Genomic DNA, 24335 nt, shown 5'->3' with positions numbered 1-24335 from the left:
GAAATAGCAGTGCTTGCAAGGCAGCAAAAACGGCTTAAAAACAGCTTAAACCAGTCTAAGGTGATTTGCTAGTCTTATCTGGTCTCCCAGTCAGAAAAAATCTAAAATCCCTCTTAAACCTGCAAACCAGACCATTCTGGGAGACCAGATAAAATTAGCAAATAAACAAGACTAAGCTGTTTTTTGTTTTTTTTTTGGTTTTTTTACAGGAGGCTGTCTACAAAAAAGTTTGAATCAAGGCTATACGTTAAGTGGTTTGGGCTAAATTAACAGCAGAATTTTAAAGCTTAGGTTTAGAGTTTAGAAACAAATTCCTAACCAAAATGTTTGAGGCACTGTATTTCAAAAACAGAAAAATTACCAATCCATTTTAAACTCTGCGAGTGTGTCTGTTTTTCAGTCTATGAACATCACCGTAATCAAACAGCGGGACTCGCTGCCAGTTGTGCTGCAACTTAATGAATAAAATGAATAAAAATCAAAGAGAACTCATAAACAAGACCAGCACAACCTGGCCACGTCAAGTAAAAATTACAAAAATCTGTACAGGATTCCCCAAAGCACCTCATGAATATATTTTCTTTTGCTCTTTAGAGATGAAAAAGGCAGATGTTTTGGTCGTATCTTCACCTGGTCTCTCTTTGAAATCACTCTAGCTGCTGTGGTCCTGCAAAGCTTCAGCCATGAACAGTTTGCCGAGATTCTGTGACATGAACTCCTTAATATTCTGACAGTAGTTGTTGATTTGTCCTTTTGAAGAAGAAACAAATACAGTGCATATACAGTAACAAGAACAAGTGATTGATTATTTTACAAGGCTTTCAAGTTACAGTGTTCTGCCATGCAAAGGCAAAACACCGTAACTACACATTTTGTCAAAAGATGCTTACTTGGATTTAGAGAAAATAGTGTGAAAATTTGATAATCAGCATTTGGCTGGACAATTGAACAAGTTTAAGGCCTTTTTTGTCAGTTTCAGTGTTGGCGTAGTTACTGCGTTTTGCCTTTGTATGGCAGTGTAGGTGTGGCAATAATTTAATTTCGGACACTGTCGATCACTTCCAAGCAAAAAATGTATGTAACTAGGGTTGACTTAACAACATTACTGACGAAAAAGTTTTTTGACGAAGGGTTTTTATGATTACACCAACGATAATGAAGATGAGACTAAATAGACGCATCCTGACAATAATTAAAGGAATATTTTGGGATCAATTCAAGTTAAGCTCAATAGACAGCATTTAAGGCATAATACTGATTACCACAAAAATTATTTTTGATTAGTTCCCCCTGTTCTTTTAAAAAAGCAAAATCTGGGTTATTATGATCCACTTACAATGGAAGTGAATAGGGCCAATCCATAAACATTAAAACACTCACTGTTTCAAAAGTATAGCCACAAGACAAACAATATGCATGTGTAAAGTTATAGCCAATTTTACAACTTCATTGATGTAATGTCAACAAAACCTGAAACCCTAAAATGACTGTAAAAATTATGATTTAAACAACTTTACAGCTCAAATAATACATAGAAGAATTAATGTAAGTGCTTTTATAAAATTATAATCTTCACGTTTCTGCCTTTAAACCCTCCAAAAATTGGCCACATTCACTTCTATTGTAAGTACCTCACTGTAACTTCGATTCTTGCTTTTTTAAAGAAACGGAGATACGAGTAGAAATTAATTTTTGTGGTAATCAATATCATTATATTATTTCTAATGATGGATATTATTTGTATCCATCATTAGTTACATTTATGTTTAGTCATTTATCTCTGGATCTCACTCGCACAAAATAAAAAACTTTTAATTATTCTGTAAATAAAATAATAATAATAATAATAAAAATCCTGGTTAATGCAACCTCTGGTTCTAATTACTTGGACATTTTTACAAATTATTATTATTATTGTTTTTAAATCACTTTACATAAAAATGTTATGTCTTGATGTATATTGTTATCAACCTAGAATTAAAAAAATATAGCAATACAAATTTTTGCTCATATCGCTTACCCCTATTCGTAAATAAATGTTAATGAGAAGGTCACAATGGGACTGCTGTGGACAAGTGGCAAAAATGTTTTCTTCCTTAAAAGAGGATTTAACTGCAGTAAAACTTCATTCTGAAAGGAAAAGTACAGGCAAACTTCAGAATTCAAAGATTAATCGTATTAATGCCAAAAAATAGATATTAACTTAGATTAATCTATTTACAGTGCTAGTAAGCTATTTAATCAACCGATTCAAAGATGACGGTTGTCAGATAAAAGTGGGCAAGTCTAACTAACAATCCATCATAATCATTTCTGTAGAAAAGGACACGGTGTAAAGATTTAAGACCTGCAGTTAAGGTGCATTTCAACTGATCCATTCAGTGCTAAATTGTTCAGTTTATGGATCAATTCTTTCAGACAGAGGACCATAAATGTCTAATATTCTGCAGACTGTGCAGAAAGACAGTAAAGGCATTTAACTGGGGCGTAATGGTGGCTCTTGACCCCTCAGATACCTACGGTGAGGAGCGAGTCCATGCAGGGAGGAGACTGAGGGGCTTTAAATGTCTTAGTGATGTCTTCTTCCGTTAACGACTTTGTCATAAGAAAATACAGAGACATTATACTTAAGTTTGGGTACTTTGTCAAATTATAAATCTACTAAAAATTCAAAGTATTGATTCAAAAACATGGAAAAAGTCAAACATAAACTCTGTCACCATTCACTTTATTTGTATGGAAAAGAGATGCAATGAAAGTGAATGGTGACGGTGTCATGTTAATGCATTTTATTTTCAAGTTTAGTTCCTGTCATGTCATGTGATTTCCTGTTCCCTCATGTGATCTTGTCATGTGTTTCCCCTGTTCATGTGTCTTGTTTTCATTGGTTCATTGTTTGATTACTTTGTTATTAGTCTTGTCTTTTCATTGGTTTAAGTTCATTTAGTCTTGTTATCTTGTTTATAGTTTAGTCTTGTGATTGGTTGTCTTGTTTACCTGTTACCCATGTCCTTTTATTTAAGCCCTCATGTTTGCCATTGTGTAGTGTCAGGTATGTTGAATGTAACTTTGTTGTTTTGGCCACGCCACGCCACGCCAAATCTTGTTTTAGTCAAATCAAGTTCATGTTTATGTTTGGTTCACGTTTATAGTAAGGGTTTTGGGATTCCACGTTTGGAAAATAAACTGCACTTGGGTTCGTCACTTCATCATCATCGCCTTCATCATTGTCTTTGCCAGCATCGTTACAGACGGAGGGTAAAATTCTACCTTTTGTGTTCCATGGAACAAAGTTAAACAGGTTTGGAACAACGTGAGGGTGAGTATATGATTTTCATTTCTGGGTGAACTATCCTTTTAAGAATGAGTTCTGTGTCAAAAGCGTAACCGTAAAAAGTGAAGTGGATTTTTTTTTTCTTCTTAAAGGGATAGTTCACCCCATAATGAAAATTCTCTCATTTAATCACCCTTATGATATCCCTGGTGTGTATGACTTTCTTTCTTCTGCAGAACACATTTATAGAAAAATATCCCGCTCAGTAGTTCCTTCAAATTCAAGTGGATGGTGATCAGACCTTTGAAGCTCCAAAAATCACAGACAGTCAGCATAAACCTCATCCATACAACTCCAGCAGTTAAATTAATGTCTTCTAAAACAACTCGATCACTTTTGGTGCAAAAAAGAACAATATTTAAGAACTTTTTAACTATAACTCATTGCTTTCGGTCACCAGCTGTATACGCATTTAGGAGAGGGCTGAGATCACACGGTCTCTTGTGTGGCGAATTCACGCTGGCATGTTATGGACATAATCTCAGGTTTTTCTCTGTTGAGATATCCAGGATAAGCACACAAACGCACCATTGTGAGTAAACAAACAGATACAGATCTAAACCAAAACTAATTAAGCTTCTGTACAAGTCAAGTCATTTTTATTTGTTAGCGCCTTTCACAACACACATCGTTTCAAAGCAGCTTTACAGAAGATCATGCATTAACAGAAAATGAAACCGTAATATCTATAATGTCTTGGAGTTATCATTGTGTAGTTTGGTAAAATACGATTGTGAATTATTTAAAAATGTAATTAAATAATAATTGTATTTATAACCCCAGTGAGCAAGCCGAAGGCAACTGTGGCAAGGAACACAAAATTCCATAAGTTGTTGGTTAATGGAGAAAAATAACCTTGGGAGAAACCAGGCTCACAGTGGGGGCCAGTTCCCCTCTGGCTAACATCATGAATATAATGCCAATATTACATATATATATGTGTGTGTGTGCAAGTCATGGTTTAAAATGATTAAACTAAGTGTTAAGGGTCGGTGTTTAAACAAAGATTTTGAATGAACTGTAAGATTAATGACTGATGTCTTTGAAGTCCATCCTGGATTAACTGCAGAAGTTCACATAGATGCAATTGTCCTTGTTAGTTGGCTGATGAAGGGTTTTGTTGGCAGTTAATTGATAGTTTATGTATTCCATTTCAAGAGTGTAGTCCATCATTAGACCGAGGTGATGTAGGCAGAGATCAGTTAGGTGCATCGCAGTTCAACCTGGCAACACGTAGCGGTGGAGTCCTACACAAAGCAGGAATGGCTTCAGCCGGATCCAGCCAGTTCTGGTGACCTCAGGATAGGAGTCCGGAGGTTGAGACAGGGAAACAAATAGAATAATATTAGCATAGATGCCATTCAATTTATTGCAGAGTTATAGATCACGATTAATGTTTCTGGTTCCGGCAGACCTAACTAAAGCAGCCTAATTGTGAGTTGAAGGATAAATTAGGTGTATGCCTGACTAAATAGATGAGTCTTTAGTCTAGACTTAAACTGAGTGAGTGTGTCTGCATCTCGAACAGTGTTAGGGAGACTATTCCATAGTTTAGGAGCCAAATATGAAAAGGATCTACCTCCTTTTGTGGATTTTGATATTCTAGGAACTATTAACAGGCCAGAATTTTGCGATCGTTATGGAATATAGCATGGTAGAAGGTCACTTAAGTACTGCGGAGCTAGACCATTCAAAGCTCTGTACGTAGTTAACAAAATTTTAAAATTTGTAATTTTAAACAGGTAGCCAATGTAACGACGATAAAATGAGGCTAATATGATCATATTTCTTGGTTCTAGTCATCACTCTGGCTGCTGCATTTTGAACCAATTGAAGTTTATTTATTGATATTGCTGGACATCCTCCCAGTAATGCATTACAATAATCTATTCTTGAGGTCATGAATGCATGAATTAGTTTTTCGGCATCAGCAACAGAGAGCATGTGTCGTAATTTAGCAATATTTCTTAGGTGGAAGAATGCTGTTCTACAAACGTTGGTAATTTGATTTTCAAAGGACAGACTGGTATCAAATATAACACCTAAGTTCTTCGCTGTTGAAGACGATGTAACAGTACATTCATCGAGAGTCAAATTATATTTTAGAGGCTTGTTTTTAGAGGTTTTTGGTCCAATAATTAGTACCTCTGTTTTGTTGGAATTGAGTAGAAGGAAATTTCTGGCCATCTAATCTTTTATTTCATTGATACACTCTGCTAATTTGGAGAATTGTGAAATCTCACCAGGTTTTGAAGAAATATAAAGATGGGTATCGTCGGCATAACAGTGGAAACTTATTCCACGATTCCTGATAATATCTCCCAGGGGAAGCATATACAAGGAGAAAAGCAGAGGCCCTAAAACTGATCCCTGTGGCACTCCATACTTTTGTTTGGTTTGACAATTCCTCATTTACATAGACAAAGTGGTAGCAGTCTATTTGTGCAAAACATAATTCTCTAGCCTATTCAAGAGTATGTTGTGATCTATCGCGTCGAATGCAGCACTAAGATCTAAAATGACTAGAAGTGAAATGCAGCCACGATCAGATGAAAAGAGCAAGTCATTTGTAACTGATAAGTGCAGTCTCTGTACTGTGAGGCCTAAATCCTGACTGAAATTGTTCATATATACTATTTCTCTGTAGACATGAACATATTTGGGAGTATACTACCCTTTTCTAGTATTTTCGACATAAACGGGAGATTTGAAATCGGTCTATATAATTGGCCAGTTCTCCAGGATCAAGTTGTGGCTTCAGCGGTTTGATAACTGCCATATTAAAGTTTCTTGGGACATGTCCTTAGGATAGCGAGGAGTTAATAATATTAAGAAGAGGTTCTGAGATTAAAGGGAATACCTCTTTTAAGAGCTTGGTTGGTATTGGATCTAACATGTTGTGGCTTTTGATGTTTCGCTAAGTTTTGTTAGCTCCTCATGACCTATGACAGTGAAGGATTGAAGTTGCACATGAGGAAAATTATGGGATACCGTTTTCTGAGGTACTGTGACAGATGATTGCATAATTCCAGTTTTATTATTTCAATTTTATCAGTAAAGAAATTCATGAAGTCATTACTCTTGTGCTGCGACAGAATATCTGGTTCTGTTGAGGCTTTATTCCTAACCAATTTAGCCACAGTACTGAATAAACACCTAGGATTGTTGTGGTTATTTTCTATGAGTTTGCTAAAATATGCTGACCTGGCAGCTTTTAGTGCCTGTCTGTAGCTACAGACACTACCCTTCCATGCACCGCGAAATACCTCTAATTTTGTATTCTTCCACTTGCACTCCATTTTCCGAGCTGCTCTTGAGAGCATGTGTGTAATCATTGTAGGGCTTTTTTCTTTCATTTTCTTTAATCGAAGGGGGGCGACACTATCAAGAGTGCTAGAGAAGACTGTATTTATATTTTCTATTATTTCATAAAGTTCTTCTAGGCTTTGGGGTTTACTGAGTGTATGAGATAGCTTCACTAATAGTCTTCCAGATCTATCTTTAATGGTCGAAAGAATAGTTCTACCTGAATGATAGCATGGTGTAGATTGAGTAATATTAGCTGATCGCAGCATACAAGAGACGAGGTAATGATCCGAGATGTCATCGCTCTGCGGCAGAATTTCTATAGTTGAAGTCACCAACAATTAAAGCTCTATCTACAGTAACTACAAGATCTGATAAAAAAATGTGCAAATTCACCAAGGAAATCAGAATGAGGCCCGGGTGATCTATATACTGTAGCAAGGGTAAAAGACGAGAGCTTTTTTTTAATTTATTATTTTTTTTATATATATATATTTATGATGGTGTCACATTAAGCATTATTAGTTCAAAAGACTTAAATTTATCTCACCAAAAACTTCACTGTAAATTGTAACAACACCTCCTCCTCAACCCTTCAGAAGAGGCTCATTTTTATAACAATAACCTGGGGGAGTAGATTAATTTAAACTAATATTCATCTGGTTTAAGCCAGGTTTCAGTCAAACAGAGCACATCCAAACTATGATCTGTAATTTCATTTACAATTAGTGCTTTGGTAGAAAGAGATCTAATGTTTAGTAGCCCTACTTTCATACGGTGTTAAAAAATATATATATATATATATATATATATATATTTTGCATGTTTGACCTTAATCACATTTTTTCTAAATGATATAGTGTGTTTTGTGTTTGGTAGTTCAGGGAACAGACACCGTCTCTGTGATATCTAGGTGACACAGTCTCTGTGTTTTGTAGTTTGTGACCTGTGTGACATCTCAAGGCAGCTAACAGATGTTCGGATTAACCAGTTTGTCTGCTTCCTGACCCCAGTTAGTCAAATACTATCATTAAGAATATGAGCCAAATTACTAGAGATGAGAGCGGCACCTTCCTTGGAGGGATGGAGTCCGTCTCTCTTTAGCAGGTTAGGTCTACCCCAAAAACTCTTCCAATTGTCTATAAATCCTATTCTGTCCTCCAGACACCACTCAGACATCCAGCCATTCAGTGACACTAATCTACTATAAACCTCGTCACCATGATGAGCAGGGAGGGGGCCAGAGCATATTACAGTGTCTGACATAGTTTTTGCAAATTCACACACCTCTATAACATTATCTCTAGTGATTTCCAACTGGCGAAGCTGGACATCATTAGTGCCAGCATGAATAACAATTTTAGAAAATCTACGTTTAGCATTAGCCAGCACTTGTAAATTTGATCTGATGTCAGATGCTCTGGCACCCGAAATGCATTTCACAGTAGTGGCTGTAGTCTCCATTTTCACGTTTCTTACAATAGAATCACCAATAACAAGGGCTCTTTCAACATGATTCTCAGTGGGTGCATCACTGAGTGGGGAGAATCGATTGGAAACCCTAACAGAAACGGGAGAGTGGTGTCGCTTTGCTGAGCGAGTATGCCGCCGAGACGTCACCCAAACGCCCTGCTGCGGGGGCTCTACAGCCAGAACCAAAGTGTGTGTGTTGCTCTCTGTACTGCCCGCATCCGAAACGGTATCTACCGTCTTCTCTTTCTCACTGACCTCCACTAGCGTTCGGATTCATGTCTCTAACTCCTTAACCTTCTCCATCAGCCTGACTAATTCCTTACATTTATCACATGTGAATCCCTCACTGCTGATGGAAGAAGCTATTGTAAACATGTGACATGCAATGCAGGAAGAAATAACATGAGTGGACTGAACTGATTGGTGGTTGTTTGTTGCTGAGCAGTGAGGGTTTGAGATCGATGTGAATCCCTCACACAATTGTTTGTTATGGTCGTTCTTCATAGGCGGTGCTTTGAGATTGATGCGATAATATAAACGGGTGTGAGCTGTAAAATGCATGAAGTTTAATCGCGATAAGAGAATAATGTGGGGGGAAACCAGATGCGTGCTGAAAAATGGCAGATGTTAAGGATTAAAAGCTGAAAACAGATTAGCGATGTTAAAAAAAGCTAGCAGGCTACAAACAGACTCGAGCTAGGCGCCAGCAGCAACAGGTAAAATGCACACAGATGAAACCGTAGAAAAGCGGAAAAACCCGAAACACGCGGTAAAATGACAAAGGATAAAGCTACGAACGTATGAAAATAAGCAATGCTAAGCAGGCTAGCAGGCTACAAACACTCGTGCAACGTGCCGTCAGCAACCGGAAGTCCAGGAACAGGAAGTCCAGTGATGTTCACCTCTAGAAAGCACACGCTGTACAGTGTTCCTCCTATTCAGTTGTAAACCGTGCTGCTCTTCCATGTGTCTCACGTGCCAATGCAATTGCGTCACACACGCTTACCGCTGCTGAACAGAAGCGATGATTTAAAGTACTTAAATATTGATCTTTTTCACACCAAAAGTAACCATCGCTTTTAGAAGACATTAATTTAACCGCTGGAGACGTATGGATGACATTTATGCTGCGTGTCTGTGATTGTTGGAGCTACAAATTCGGATCACCATCCACTTGCATTTTAAGGACCTACTGAGCTGAGATATTTTTCTGTTTTTATTCAAATGTGTTCCGCTGAAAAAAGTCATACACACCTGAGATATCAAAGAGTGAAAACTAAACTGTAATTAGAAATTTAATGTAAATAAAAACAATATAGAAAATCCAAAACTATAATAACCCTGGATATTAGGTAGAATTTTAGGGACTGACAGCCTCAGTCACCATTCACTTTTATTCTATGGAAAAAAAGCTTCAATGTAAGTGCACAGTGACCGAGGCTCTCCAACTGCCTAACATCTCCTTTAGTCTTGCATGGAAGGAAAAAAAAACATTTTTGGGTGAACTATCCCTTCACAAATAGTAATAAAGTAAATTTATTTGTGTACTTTACACTCCTGACAAGAGGATGCAGAAAAGGAGAAAACTCTGAGCCAAACAAGGTAAAAAATTCAATCAAAATATCATGGAGGAACTCCACAACCTGGTCCGCAACAACAAGACACTAGGTTTCCAAAAGGGTGAGATGGACAGAGAACTGGAGACTTCTAATGGAAAGAAAGATATTCATGGCTGGTGAGTTCAGGTGTCATTGCAGCAGCAATTCATGTTGCACGAATACAGATGCATTTCTAGGCCATATTGGTCACCATATTCAGTGTTTGTATAGCATCATTGGTTTGCAGATGCCACTTCAGTTTGATAGTTTGCAATCTAATGCAATGACATTCACATATTTTTAAGTGTGACTTAAAGGCATAGCACACACAAAAATGCAAGCTGTGCCAACATTTACTCACCCTCATGTAGTTCCAAATGATTTTTTATTTTATTTTTAATAACAGAGGAAAGAAAGTCAATATGGGTTTGGAACAACATCAAATTTTAAAATATAGTATACTCCTGTAAAAGAGAAATTCATATCCTATTTTAGTTGGTGCGCCTTGTGTCACCATTGAGGATACTGGCCATTTTTGTTGAAATTAGGCAAATGATTTAGGAACGCAAACTGCCAACACAGTGGCAATTCTCTCTGATATTAAATGATGATGGATGCGGGTCATTTGGTTTATATGGTCCACGTGGGGACCGACATACGCGGCGCTGTGCAGAGGCTGAGACGGGTAGGATATGATCGATGACTAGTAATTATGGCAGATTTCAGCACGGTTGATATAGGGGCCATTGTGGTGACCTGATCGTGCCCAGGCTGCTGGGGTCTGACCTCATTTGTGGCGCTGTTTGAAAGCACCCTTTAAATTTCTTTTGAAAGGCTCAACCTTTCTGTCAAACAGAAAGTGCTAATATTCTAATAAACACTGAAGTCCCACTGGACAAATGCTCAGTGGAGAGTACGCTTTGTTCTGGATGATTGTAATGTTGCAAAAATGGTAATGAAAATGGTGAGAGCTGATGACTAAAATTACAATTCTGTCATCTACTCACCCTCCAAACCGTAATGACTTCTTTATGTGAAATTCAAAGTGAGATGTTTAGCAGGATTGTCCCAGATTTCTAAACAATAAAAGTGAATGGGGATGGATGCTGTTGAGCTCTGAAAATGACATAAGCACCATAAAAATAGTCTAAATGACTCATGCGCTGTAGTCCAAGTGTTCTGAAACCATATTTAAGTTAAACTGAAAAAGTTTTTCCCCCCCCGAAAATGAGACGGAGTTTTATGATTTGCCCTAGCTCTAAAATGTAATTCGCTTTTGCATATTCCAACTGGTGCTCCAAAATCAGTGTAGGGTAAGTTATTCTTAAGTAATCCACTATATACACACTACAGAATTGTTTCTCTAAAAATTGCAATCAGATTACTTTACTGATTACTTCATTGAATAGTAATCATGTTACAAATTGATTTACTTTTAGGTTACTTTCTAAAACAAAAAGATTTAGTTTCTCAACAAATTCAAATGTCAATATTTTCTCCTTGTTCATTGTGGCTCATTCAGCTGTCAGAGAAATGCAAATATTTTCTATTCACATGTAATCACATGTAATCTACATAAATAATATTTTAGAAATACACGGATCTTTAAAACCACTAACGGGTGAAGTAAATAACATTGATTATCTCATTACAATGGCATCTGTCAAGGGGTGGGATATATTAGGCAGCAAGTGAACAGTCAGTTCTTGAATTTCATGTGTTGGAAGCAGGAAAAATGGGCAAGCGTAAGGAGCAACTTTGACAAAAGCCAAATTGTGATGGCTAGATGACTGGGTCAGAGCATCTCCAAAATGGTAGGTCTTGTGGGCTGTTCTCGGTATGCAGTGGTTAGTAGCTACCAAAAGTGGTCCAAGGATGGACAACCGGTGAACCGGCAACAGGGTCATGGGCGCCCAAGGCTGACTGATGCACATGGGGAGCGAAGGCTAGCCCGTCTTGTCCGATCCCACAGAAGAGCTACTGTAGCACAAATTGCTGAAAAACGTAAAGCTGGCCATGATAGAAAGGTGTCAGAACACACAGTGCATCGCAGCTTGCTGCGTATGAGGCTGCATAGCCGCAGACTGGTCAGAGTGCCCGTGCTGACCCCTGTCCACCACCGAAAGCACCTACAATGGGCATGAGAGCATCAGAACTGGACCATGGAGCAATGGAAGAAGGTGGCCTGGTCTGATGAATCACATTTTCTTTTAATCATATGGACAGAGTGGAAGAGATGGCAGCAGATAAAAAAATAATTAAATTAGTGGACTTTGCCGTTATTGATGCCAAACCTGGCACAATGTGTCTTTATATGCCATATTTGAACAAACACAAATGAGATTTGAGAGCTACAGTGGATGGGAAGATTTTCAGTGACTAACAATTTCAAATTCGGTCTGTTTCTCACATCATACAGTTTCAGAAGAGTTGAAATATAGCAAATGAGTTGTATGGACTACTTTATGGTACTTTTATGGTTCTTGTTTGCCTTTTGTTGGATCTTGACAGCTTCTATTAACTGTATACATTAAGCCTCAATTCATGAAACATGAGCAGCACAAATTTTTGTGCAAATCATTCGTAAAGCCATTTTTGTGTAAACTGTCGCATTCACGAAAGTTTTTGTATTCATATAAATGTTCATTGGTGCAAAAAACATTTCACCTGCTCCTGACCACGTGTAAATTGTGCGTACAACACATCAGGATATTTCATGTGCTTTCAAGGCAGACTGCCTTTCGATAGAAGAAAACATACTAATAATTGAATAAGTGAAACCTTAAAAACTACCCTCAAAATTGCCAAAAACTGCCAAAAACTGGACTCAAGATGGCGCCGAGTATGGCTGCTGCGTTGCGAGCTCTGACACAACATAGTAGTGTTTTGTTTGTTTTGTTCACAATTCTTATGTTTTTTTGTCTTGGATGTTGTCTGCCTTATTGTCTACGACAGACAAACACTTTTGGACATTGGTTCAGCAATTTCACACCGTAAACCGGACTTCAGATTCCTCAATGCCGACCCGCTGTTTACAAACACGCAAGCGGAACCCTTTGTCTGGGCAGTCCGGACGCGGAAATGCAAAAAGAAAAGGGGAAACAGAGCCGGCGTTCTCATCAGAGTAAGACGCTGTGCAAATCGACCCCTGCTACCCACTATTCTACTGGCAAATGTTCAGTCTCTGGATAACAAGCTCTGCGAGCTGAAAGCGCGGATCTCTTTCCAACGAGAGACGAGGGACTGCTGCATTATCTGCCTTATGGAAACTTGGATGTCTGCGGAGATTCCAGACTCAGCCATTGAACCCGCGGGGTTCTCCGTGCACCGACAGAGCGAAAGACCTCTCAGGTAAAAGCAGAGGTGGTGGTGTATGTTTTATGATCAACAAATCCTAGTGTGATCAGAGGAACGTTCATTCTATCAAGTCTTTCTGCTCTCCTGATCTGGAATTTCTCATGCTTCTGTGTCGACCATTCTGGCTACTGAGGGAATTCACAGCGGTCATTATCATAGCTGTGTACATTCCCCCACAAGCCGACACAGACCGGGCACTCAAGGAACTGTACGGGATTATAAGTGAGCAGGAAACCGCGCACCCTGAGACCACGTTCATTGTGACCGGGGACTTTAATAAACCCAGTTTCAAATCAGTCGCACCAAAATACCACCAGCACATTAGTTTCAACACACGAGGGGACCGGGTTTTGGACCATTGCTACTCTCCCTTCCGGGATGGCTACAAATCCCTCCCCCGCCCACCATTTGGCAAATCGGACCACTCATCCATTCTGCTTCTGCCCGCTTACAGGCAGAAACTGAAACAGGAAGCACCCACCCTCAGAACGATCCAGTGCTGGTCGGACCAATCAGACTCTATGCTACAGGACTGTTTTGATCACACGGACTGGGAGATGTTCCGGTCCGCCTCTGATGACGACATCTAGCTTTACGCTGATAGCGTAATGTGTTTCATCAAAAAGTGCGTGGAGGACGTGGTTCTGACCAGAACAATACGGATCTATCCGAACCAGAAACCATGGATAAATAGCGATGTTCACGCGGCACTTAATGTGCGGACCTCCGCTTTTAATTCCGGGAACGCGGAGGAGCATAAACAAGCCAGTTATGCCCTACGATCAGAACAGCAAAACGTCAGTACAGGAACAAGATTGAAGGACAGTTTAACACCACCAACTCTAGAAGCTTGTAGCAGGGAATTTACATCATCATGGACTTTAAAGGGAGTCCGCCATGAACACCGCTGCCTCTCTCCCGGATGAGCTAAATACTTTTTATGCTTGTTTTGAGGGAAATAACACCGCCCTCGCGGAGAGAGCTCTCGCAGCCGAAGCTACAGAGGTTAGTTCACTCTCCGTCTCTGTAGCGGATATAACCCAATCCTTCTGATGGGTGAATATTCGCAAAGCCGCGGGCCCGTCATCAGAGCGTGCGCGAACCAGCTGGCTGGTGTTTTTACAGACATTTTCAACCTTTCCCTCTCTTTGTCTGTAGTCCCCACATGCTTTAAAACATCCACCATTGTGCCTGTTCCAAAGCAATCAAAAATAATTTGCTTAAATGACTGGCGTCCTGTTGCTCTGACCCCCATCATCAGCAAATGCTTTGAGAGACTAATCAGAGATTACATCTGCTCTGTGCTGCCTCTCTCTCTTGACCCAGTGCAGTTTGCTTACCGCAACAACCGCTCCACTGATGATGCCATTGCATCTACAATACACACTGCTCTCTCCCACCTGGAAAAAAGAACACATGTGAGAATGCTGTTTGTAGACTACAGCTCAGCATTCAACATCATAGTGCCCTCCAAGCTAGATGAGAAACTCCGGGCTCTGGGCTTAAACAGCTCGCTGTGCAGCTGGATCCTGGACTTCCTGTCAAGCAGATGCCGGGTGGTTAGAATAGGCAGCAACATCTCCTCATCACTGACCCACAACACTGGAGCCCCACAGGGCTGTGTTCTCAGCCCACTCTTGTATTCCTTGCACACACATGACTGTGTGGCAACACATAGCTTCAGTGCCATCATTAAGTTTGCTGATGACACGACGGTGGTAGGTCTGATCACTGACAATGATGAAACAGCCTACAGAGAGGAGGTGCACATTCTGACACACTGGTGTCAGGAGCACAACCTCTCCCTCAACGTCAGTAAGACAAAGGAGCTTGTGGTGGACTTCAGAAGAAAAGACAGAGAACACAGTCCCATCACCATCAATGGAGCACCAGTGGAGAGAGTCAGCAGCTTCAAGTTCCTGGGTGTCCACATCACTGAGGAACTCACATGGTCCATCCACACTGAAGTCGTTGTGAAGAAGGCCCATCAGCGCCTCTTCTTCCTGAGACGGATGAGGAAGTTTGGAATGAACTGCCACATCCTCACACGGTTCTACACCTGCACTGTAGAGAGCATCCTGACTGGCTGCATCTCCGCTTGGTACGGCAATAGCACCGCCCACAACCGCAAAGCACTGCAAAGGGTGGTGCGAACTGCCAGACACATCATCGGAGGTGAGCTTCCCTCCCTCCAGGAAATATATACCAGGCGGAGGATCATCAGAGACTCCAGCCACCTGAGCCATGGGCTGTTCTCACTGCTACCATCAGGCAGGCGGTATCGCAGCATCAGGACCTGCACCAGCCGTCTCCATGACAGCTTCTTCCCCCAAGCAATCAGACTTCTGAACTCTTGATCTCCCACGATCAAAATACATCAGCACTGCACTTTATTATTACTACTACTCTTACTCTTATATCTCACACCGGACAGTCATAAATTATATTATTATTATATTATATTAACTTACTATCAACCGACAGCCTGAATGTTAATACAGTACAATACAACCTACTGTACATTCTATATATACTTTTTTATATATTTTTTTATTTTTATTTAATAATGTGTATCTATATTGTGCATATTGTATACTGTACAGTGTATGTTGTTATTATTTGTATATTGTTGTGTGTAATTATATGTATATCAGACGTTTAAATTGTGCTGTGTTAATTTGATGTTATTGTAAATTGGTATATGTCTCACCTATGTCTCATCACTGTCACAACTGCTATGTTGATCGGAACTGCACCCAAGAATTTCACACACCATTGCACTTGTGTATATGGCTGTGTGACAGTAAAGTGATTTGATTTGATTTGATTTGAAAAACTGTCATAAATGGGGACCTGGGTAGCTCAGTGGTAAAATACGCTGGCTGCCACCCCTGGTGTTCACTGGTTCAAAACCCAGGGCGTGCTGGGTGACTTCAGCCAGGTCTCTTGGGCAACCGGGTTGGCCCGGTTGCTGGGGAGGGTGGAGTCACATGGGGTAACCTCCTCATGGTTGCCATAATGTGGTTCGTTCTCAGTGGGGCACGTGGTGAGTTGAGCGTAGTTGCCGTGGTGGATGGCGGGAAGCATCCACACGCGCTATGTCTCTGTGGCAACGCGCTCAACAAGCCACGTGATAAGATGCACAGGTTGACGGTCTCGGACGCAGAGGCAGCTGGGATTCGTCCTCTGCCACCCGGACTGAGGCAAATCATTACACAACCATGAGGACTTGGGAGCACATTGGGAATTGGGCATTCCAAATTGGGAGAGAAAGAGGAAAAATCAAAAACTGTCATAAATTATTCTTTTTTTTTTTTTTCTTTAAATTCAAATTTATTTTTTATTTTTTTTCATGTACTTGAAAATATTGATTATTCTCTCTTATTTGCAGCAGAAACATCATGGGCCAGTGTAAGGGTTTAGAGGAAAGGAGGAGGCAAGAACCGGCTTGACAACTTAAATAATAATTTATTAACCCAAAAACCCAACCAAAAACACACAACTAAAAACACAGCACAGCTGTCTGTAATTCTCTCTCTCTCGAACTGTCATCCCCGGCCGCCTTTATCCCTCGCGCGCCCCATCAGGCTGATTGGGGACCGAGTGTGTCTCATTCCAGCCCGGCCCCGCCCTCCTCAGCTCTACACTCCTCCCGGCGTTGCCTCAGGCCAGGGAGCCCCCGGCATGACGTACATCCCCCCCCACCCTTCCTCTCCGGGTGGGGGGGCGTGCCTTATGCCCCGACTGCCGGCGGGTCCTCCCCACCTTCCTCGACCTGGGAGGAGAAAAAACAACAACACAAAATGGCGAGGGAAAGGCCAACACGGAGCGGCAGAGAGAGAGAGAGGAGAGAGAGAAAAAGAAACTCACCGGTTCTCTGATGCGCCGTCGCGTGGTCCTCGATCACTACTCCACCCTCTCAGGCGGACTGCAGCCGCTCCTCCCCGGGCGGACCGGAGTCAGACCTCCGACCCCCAGCGGACAGAACGCCCCTCCGCGTTCCCGGCGTCCCGTGGGGACTCTCCTCCGCCCCTGGCAGCGGCCCTATCACTCCAGGCGGTCGGGGAGTCGCTTCCCTCCTCCCCCCGCGGACGGCGGTCTTCTCTCGACCCCTCCGCGTTCACGGGGGACGGCAGGGTACTCCTCCGCCCCTGGCAGCGGCTCCCTCGCTCCAGGCGGTCGGGGAGTCCCGTCCCCACTCGCCTCGTGGACGGCGGCCGTTCCCCGCGTCCGGGTAGTCGGGCTACTCCGTCCCCTGTCGGATGGCAGCGGCGCTCCCCTGGGTGGACGGCAGTGTCGAGGACTCTGCGACGGGAATCCCTCCTCCTTCCCGGGTTTCGGCACCAGTGTAAGGGGGTTTAGAGGAAAGGAGGAGGCGAGAACCGGCTTGACAACTTAAATAATAATTTATTAACCCAAAAACCCAACCAAAAACACACAACTAAAAACACAGCACAGCTGTCTGTAATTCTCCCACTCTCGAACTGTCGTCCCCGGCCGCCTTTATCCCTCGCGCGCCCCATCAGGCTGATTGGGGACCGGGTGTGTCTCATTCCAGCCCGGCCCCGCCCTCCTCAGCTCTACAGCCATATAGGTTGAGGGAAGATGCAGTTTGTCTTTGCGAATGTCTTTTCAATAATTTTTGGAATTCTGCTTGTAAATCTGTCAGAAAGTTGAGGCCTACTGTGAATGAATGAATGAGGCCTACTTAGTGGAAAAGAGCAGTTTGGAGATTCTTCAAAATATGTTGTGCTTTATAGAAGAGAGAAAGTGAGACAAGTCTGAAACAATATTAGGGTGAGAAAATGATGGGTGAACTAAACCTTAAAAGCCTTTTGTATGTATCCATGTGTTAAATTTCCCATTAAGCTTCTGTATGTTCTCTTTCCTTAAGCACCTATTATGGTTGTTAAACGTGCCTAATTTTGTTTTAAAGGTCTCATACAATAGATTTACATGCATCCAAGGTCAAAAAACACTTTAATTTGCTCACAATTTAAATTGCAGCATTACCTTTTTTCCCAGTGTCAAAAACGACTCCTTCAATGATTCAAATTCATTCTAAACTTTCAGAGAGCCTACTCTGCTCTGATTGGTCAGATGTCCCAGTCTGTTGTGATTGGTCTACCGCTTAGTGTAGTGTTTGAGGGCAGCTCAAAGCTGTTTGCAAGCAGCCAATGAAGACCAGAGGCGGGTTTTTTGTTACCAAATTACGTAGGTTAGTACAGGATGTCTGGAATTACTAACGACTCGCTTCAGGTGTTCAGAATCGGTTCTTTCTTTTTGGAGTCAATAACACCATTTGTCGTGCACTTTGATTTCTGAAACTTTGCAGACTTTTTTACATTCACAAACAGCTATATAACACACTACATGAAAGGTAATATTTGAAAAACCATAATAGGTGCTCTTTAATTGATGTCTGTTAGTTGAGTTAGATACTGAGGGCCATCGCTGATTATTCTGGCACTATAGCCTTAGAATTTCAACCACAGAAGAACAAACCTCTTGGGTAGAGACAACAAGAATAGGACCAAACCTTGACAAATGTGCACCCATTCCAACCAGTTCTATCATATTCATGGCGTGACAACATGAAAATGAAAAATAGGGATGTGGATATCTGATTTCAAGGGTGGCCTCTCTTCAAATGATCCTGTTGTACTTGCAAGAGGTCAGATGAACAAGTCCAGACAAATGAATTCAGACCCTTCCTATGCTATTTCATGTTCTTCTTGTTTGTGATGTGCTATATTCAGGTAGTTCTTAGAACTTCTTTACAAAATGCCAGCGAAGCAAAAACCTGAAAATGTCAAGTGCATTTTTGGCCAATTCATCAGCCTGGAGAATTGGATAAAAAAATTAATTTGAAAGGGGTTAGGCTTTTAAATCAGACAGCCTGCATCAACACTAAATAACTACCTACTGACCAGTTTTATCTCGGGCACAGAGGGACGTCTGCTGTTTATGGTATGGATCAGTACTACTAAGCAATACACATGCCATGGTGTGAGTTAGTGCCATGCACACACTTCTTAAAGGAAAAACTAACTATTTATTATAGTTAAACACATATGAACATAGAGAAAGTGTATATACCTGCTGCTTCTGCTGTTGTTGCTTGCTGAAGTTACAGGAGTACGTATTATACTTCACGATTTATTGGCTCATGTCATCCATGCGATCCATCAGCAGTTGAAAGCTTTTCCAGGTGGTTACTATGGCAACAGATTGACAGACAGTTTAGTCAAACAAAGTTTTGTGTAATAAACGCTTGGCTGCACATTAAAGCATAATTGCTCCATTGCGAACTCATCCTAAATGAAACACCCAGGATGACAGAATTATGATCAAGCTGATAAGGGTGACTGTCTGTGCTGAATTTACATGGTTCAGGGAGACTTCTAATTGTAGCATGTGGCATTTTTTTTGAGGGTCACCAAATATCTAAAACCTCCTAAATGATCTCCTAAAATACCGGCTTGGTTCCAAAACCTAATGAGCCCCCTGTAGGCTGCATTTGAAGATAAGTTACCAATGCAAAGGCTGTTCCAAAAGGTATGCGGCATGATTATAATACCTTCCGAGTTGCCTTTTTGTTTTGTTTTTTTGTTTTTTAGAAGGATATACCATGAAAGAAAACACGTTATATCCTCCCACTAAAGACAACATTTTAACATTCATCATTACATGCTTTCAGCCTGTGTTTTTTTGAAGTGACACATTTGCCCTTTAGACCTATTGGTATTTGCTAAGAAAGGAAAGGGCATCTCTGTACACAGGAAGACCCAATTTACACACTGAATACATTATGATTATGTGCACGCTGAGCGATTTCACCAGCAGGGCCTATTAAACACACCAGCTCCCGGCATTCTCAGAATTACAAATGAAAGACTTACTCGAAATGGCAAAGATTGTGCTGGCTCAAAGCATTAAAGACTACAACACCTGCTCACATCCCAAGTATTTAGTTTATCAATTAGTCTGATTCTGAGGACAACCCGACCAGCTGTGACTGCTGGAGATGCATAAGGGACTGAAAATGCAGTTTTTCTGTCTGCTATGTCCGTTAAAAGGGACGTATCCCCGAATACACTCACCGACCACTTTATTAGGTTTTTATTATTACACCTGCAGCCTCAGCTTTCTGTTCTTGGCTGACAGAAGTGGAACCCGACATGGTCTTCTGCTGCTGTAGCCCATCTGCCTCAGTGTTTTTCTGCACAGCACTGTTGTAACATGTGGTTATTTAACTGGTGGTGGTTAAGTAGATTCCCCCTATACTATGTAAAGTGCTTTGAGTGCCTAGAAAAGCTATATAAATATAAGGAATTATTATTTGGGTTACTGTCACCTTCCTGTCAGCTTGGACCAGTCTGGCCATTCTCCTCTGACCTCATTTTGATTCACAAGTTCAGTCTTACAGGTGTCACAACACGTTTCCCAGACTTAGTTCTAGGAGTGGATGGTAAATCTGATATGTTCTGCCTCTCCAGCTCCTGATAAACAGGGTGTGGCTCAGGAATAGAATCAGATTACTGCACTTGTGTTACATTGTTGTTTTCCTCAGGTGATGCTTGCATAGGTAACAGATGGTGATGATTACGTCTCACAGTCCCATGCTGCATATCTACAAGGTAGGACCGTGGGGTGGAGTGACTGCCTATGACCATTCCAGGTGCTTTTGCATCAGGCATCCAGACTTGTTCTCCAGGCTGAGAAGCTGAGCCAGACTGTACCCACAAGGGGGTAGCTCTGTACGCTAAGAGAGCGAGGTAAGGGTCATTGGATTTCTTGAGAGTTTTTACTGTCTGGACTGTACATTCAGCCTCCCCATTGCTCTGGGTAAACTTAGGGCTGCTGGTAATGTGTGTAAATCCATATGATGCAGCAAAGAATGCAAAAGACTGCCCAGAGAATTGTGACCCGTTGTCTGTGACCAGTGTCTCTGGAACCCGTAGTGTGCGAATATAGACTTCATGTGGACAATGACATCAGTGGACTTGGTGGGTGACAACTGAGCAATCTCTACATATCTAGAGTAGTAATCTACCACAAGCAGATATGTTTTGGTGTTCAACATGAATAAATCTGCCCCTAACTTTTTGCCAGGGCCTGTCAAAAAACTGGGTGGGCATAAGTGGTTCTTTATGGTTTTGTCTCTCTTTGATGCATGCTCCGCATTTAAGCACCATTTCGTTCAACTGATGACTTAAACCTGGCCACCATACAGACTGTCGTGCCCGTTCTCTGCATTTCACGAGTCCTAGGTGCCCTTCATGCAGCGTGATAAGAACATAATTTCTCATGGTGGCCGGTATTACCAGCCTTGTGTCTCTCAGAAGAAGGTCCTCATGCACAGTTAGAAGAGCACGTTCCACCCAGTATTGTTTCAGCACAGGGTCACTGCTGCTGTGCTCCGTCCACCCATCCTTGCACAGTCTCATGACACTGGAACACACATTGTCACTTTTTAACTCTTCTCTTAACTGTCCCAGGTAAGTTGTGCTCACTGGCAAATCACATGACAGATTCAACATTTATGTTAGTGTCCTCTAAGAACTCTCTCTCTTCATGGGACTCACACTGCTTTTCAGGAGCTCAAGACAGGGTGTCAGCTGTCCACAAACTCTTTCCTGGCACATGAACAATAGAGTAGGAGTAATGCATCAGTCTTATTTTTAACCTCTGAATACATGGAGGAAGAGCGTCAAGTGCTTGTGACCCCAGGAGATTCAGTAATGGCTTATGGTCAGTTTCCAATACAAAGTGTTTTCCTATGAGAAAATCCCTGAATCTTTCACATGCCCACATGAGACCCAAGGCCTCCTTTTCCACTTACACATACCTTTGCTCTGTTAAGGTGAGAGATTGAGACCCATAGGCTACTGGCTTCCACTCCGCCTGCCACCTCTGCATAAAGACTGCTCCCAGCCCATAAGATGATGTGTACGCTGACACTTTACAGTCTCTATTGGGATCATACATGGCCAGAACAGGGGGAGATGACAGCGCATCTTTCAGAGCTTAAAAAGCCTTGGCCTGCTCACTGCCCCAGATCCAGCAGTTCTTTTCCGACAGCAGGTCGCAGAGAGCTTTATCTTTGTCTGCCAACTGGGGAATGAACTTCCCTAGCTGATTAACCATCCCCAGAAAGCTCCTCAATTCACTCACATTTGAGGGCTCCATCAGGTTCCTGCTGGCTGCTGTTTTCATTGGGTCGGGGCTGATAACATCAGCAGAGATAATGTGGCCTAAAAAGTTCACTTTCTATTTTGACAACTCACATTTCTCAATATTGAGAATAATGCCTGCCTTTTGTATTTTCTCCAGCACAGCATGAAGATGGATGTCGTGTTCCTCCGGTGTTCTCCCCCACACTAGAACATCCATGTGGCACACAGTGCCTTCCAGCCCATCTGTGACATCTATAGCCATTCTATTTTGAAAGTGCTCTGGAGCGGAGGCTATTCCAAAGGGAAGCCATTTGAAGAACACCCAAATGGGGTTATAAATGTTGTGTACCGTGCAGAATCCTCTGTTAGTGGTATCTGCCAGAATCCCATATTAGCATCCAACTTATTGAAAATCTGCACTCTGGCCAGCATTCCTAATGTCTGCTCTACCGACGGCAGGATGTACTTTTCACAGCATACTGACTCGTTTAGCTTGGTGAGGTCAGCACCTGACTTTTTGGGGACAACCACAATGCCAGCACACCAGTCTGTTGGTTCCTCAACCCTGCTGATTACCCCTAATGTCTCCATATGACACAGCTCCTCTCATCAGTGGCAAAGGGACTTGTCTGGGGGTTTTTAATGAGAACGGAATAGCCTCTGGTTTAAGATTAATAGTATATCGCTGACGTACCTCTCCCAGGCCGCTGCACAGTTTTGAGTAATTCCTCTTAAGTGTCTCTATCAATGCTATCTAGCCGTGCAATTAACCCAAGCTTTTTGATAGCAGGATTGCAGTGTGAAGATTACCGATTACATACACATCCTCCTCAGACTGTTTTTCACCTCTCTTTAGCAGCAAGCTGGTGGCCCCAGCAACATCTAAGGGAACCTGCCCTGGTCCCAGCAGTGGCCTTGTTGCATCCCTGAGGGCAGGTAAGTCATTTCTGAAAATATACTCAAACACAGCTTTTGGAATGACAGTGACATCAGCACCTGTGTCAATCTTAAATGGAATGCATTTGTATCTCAACTCATCGTGTAGAGCTAAATAGTTGCAATGTTCTGCTAAATCATACCAAGCTGTCACAAACGTATCAGCAGTCTAGTTGTCGTCTTGTTTGCGCATATTGAATCATGCACATTCATATCACATTTCTCTTTCCAATGAAGTGTGTTTCAAAGCCTGTTTTGAATACCTTGTCTTTTCAGCATCAGTCAATGGTAAACCATGGAGGACATCATCTGCTTCGTCTCCCATACAGTAAATAAAGGTATTCACCTGGTTTTCGTCAGAATTTTCATGCAGGTTGCTCGCCAGTCGAAATCGTTCAAACCTCCGGATCCATTTTACCCATTCTTGCGGTTTTGAAAAGTCGAACGGCTCCAGCAGCCGTATGCTGAACATAGCACTGGATCCCACTGCTCTCGGTGCAGTGACCGCATTATCTACGCCTTTCGTTTCACTCGATATTTCTTCCCCCTATATCTGGGCTTCACTCACAAACTAATGTAGGTAACATGTCTAACTACAGCACTTCTGACACCATGTCGTGTTTTCAAAATAAGACGCCGGATTCAAACTGTATAAACGTGTTTACTGATAACTCTTGGCAGCAACAACATAGCTATACATGTGCTCTCACTCTGGCACTTCGTCGCATTCCTTTCTGTCGTCATCTCCAAGCGCCTCCTTAACAACCAATAGCAACAACACCACATCTGGCACCAAGACGTTTGCAGCAGAAAATCCTTTAAGTCCTGTAAGTTGTGAGATGGGGCCTCCATGGATCAGACTTGTTGGTCCAGTACATCCCATTGTTGCACAGTCGGATTGAGATCTGGGGAATTTGGAGGCCAAGTCAACACCTTGAACACTTTATGTTCTTCAAATCATTCCTGAACAATTTTTGCAGTGTGGCAGGGCGCATTATCCTGCTGAAAGAGGCCACTGTCAGGGAATATCGTTGCCATGAAGGGGTGTACGTGGTCTGCAACAATCTTTAGGTAGGTGGTATGTGTCGAAGTAACATCCACATAAATGCCAGAACCCAAGGTTTCCCAGCAGAACATTGCCCAGAGCATCAC

The 24335-nt window shown here is 41.8% G+C and overlaps 1 pseudogene; it reads right to left on the bottom strand.

Moving 5' to 3' along the window:
- Nucleotides 1-652: 652 nt before the first annotated feature.
- The window catches only part of LOC127453245 (eukaryotic translation initiation factor 3 subunit H-like), a 37852-nt pseudogene continuing 14169 nt past the window's right edge, over nt 653-24335 (bottom strand).

This window comes from Myxocyprinus asiaticus, chromosome 15 (genome assembly GCF_019703515.2).
Source record: "Myxocyprinus asiaticus isolate MX2 ecotype Aquarium Trade chromosome 15, UBuf_Myxa_2, whole genome shotgun sequence".
Lineage (NCBI taxonomy): Eukaryota > Metazoa > Chordata > Actinopteri > Cypriniformes > Catostomidae > Myxocyprinus > Myxocyprinus asiaticus.
Note: the sequence above shows the minus strand (reverse complement) of the source record. Positions and strands in the feature narration are given on the sequence as shown.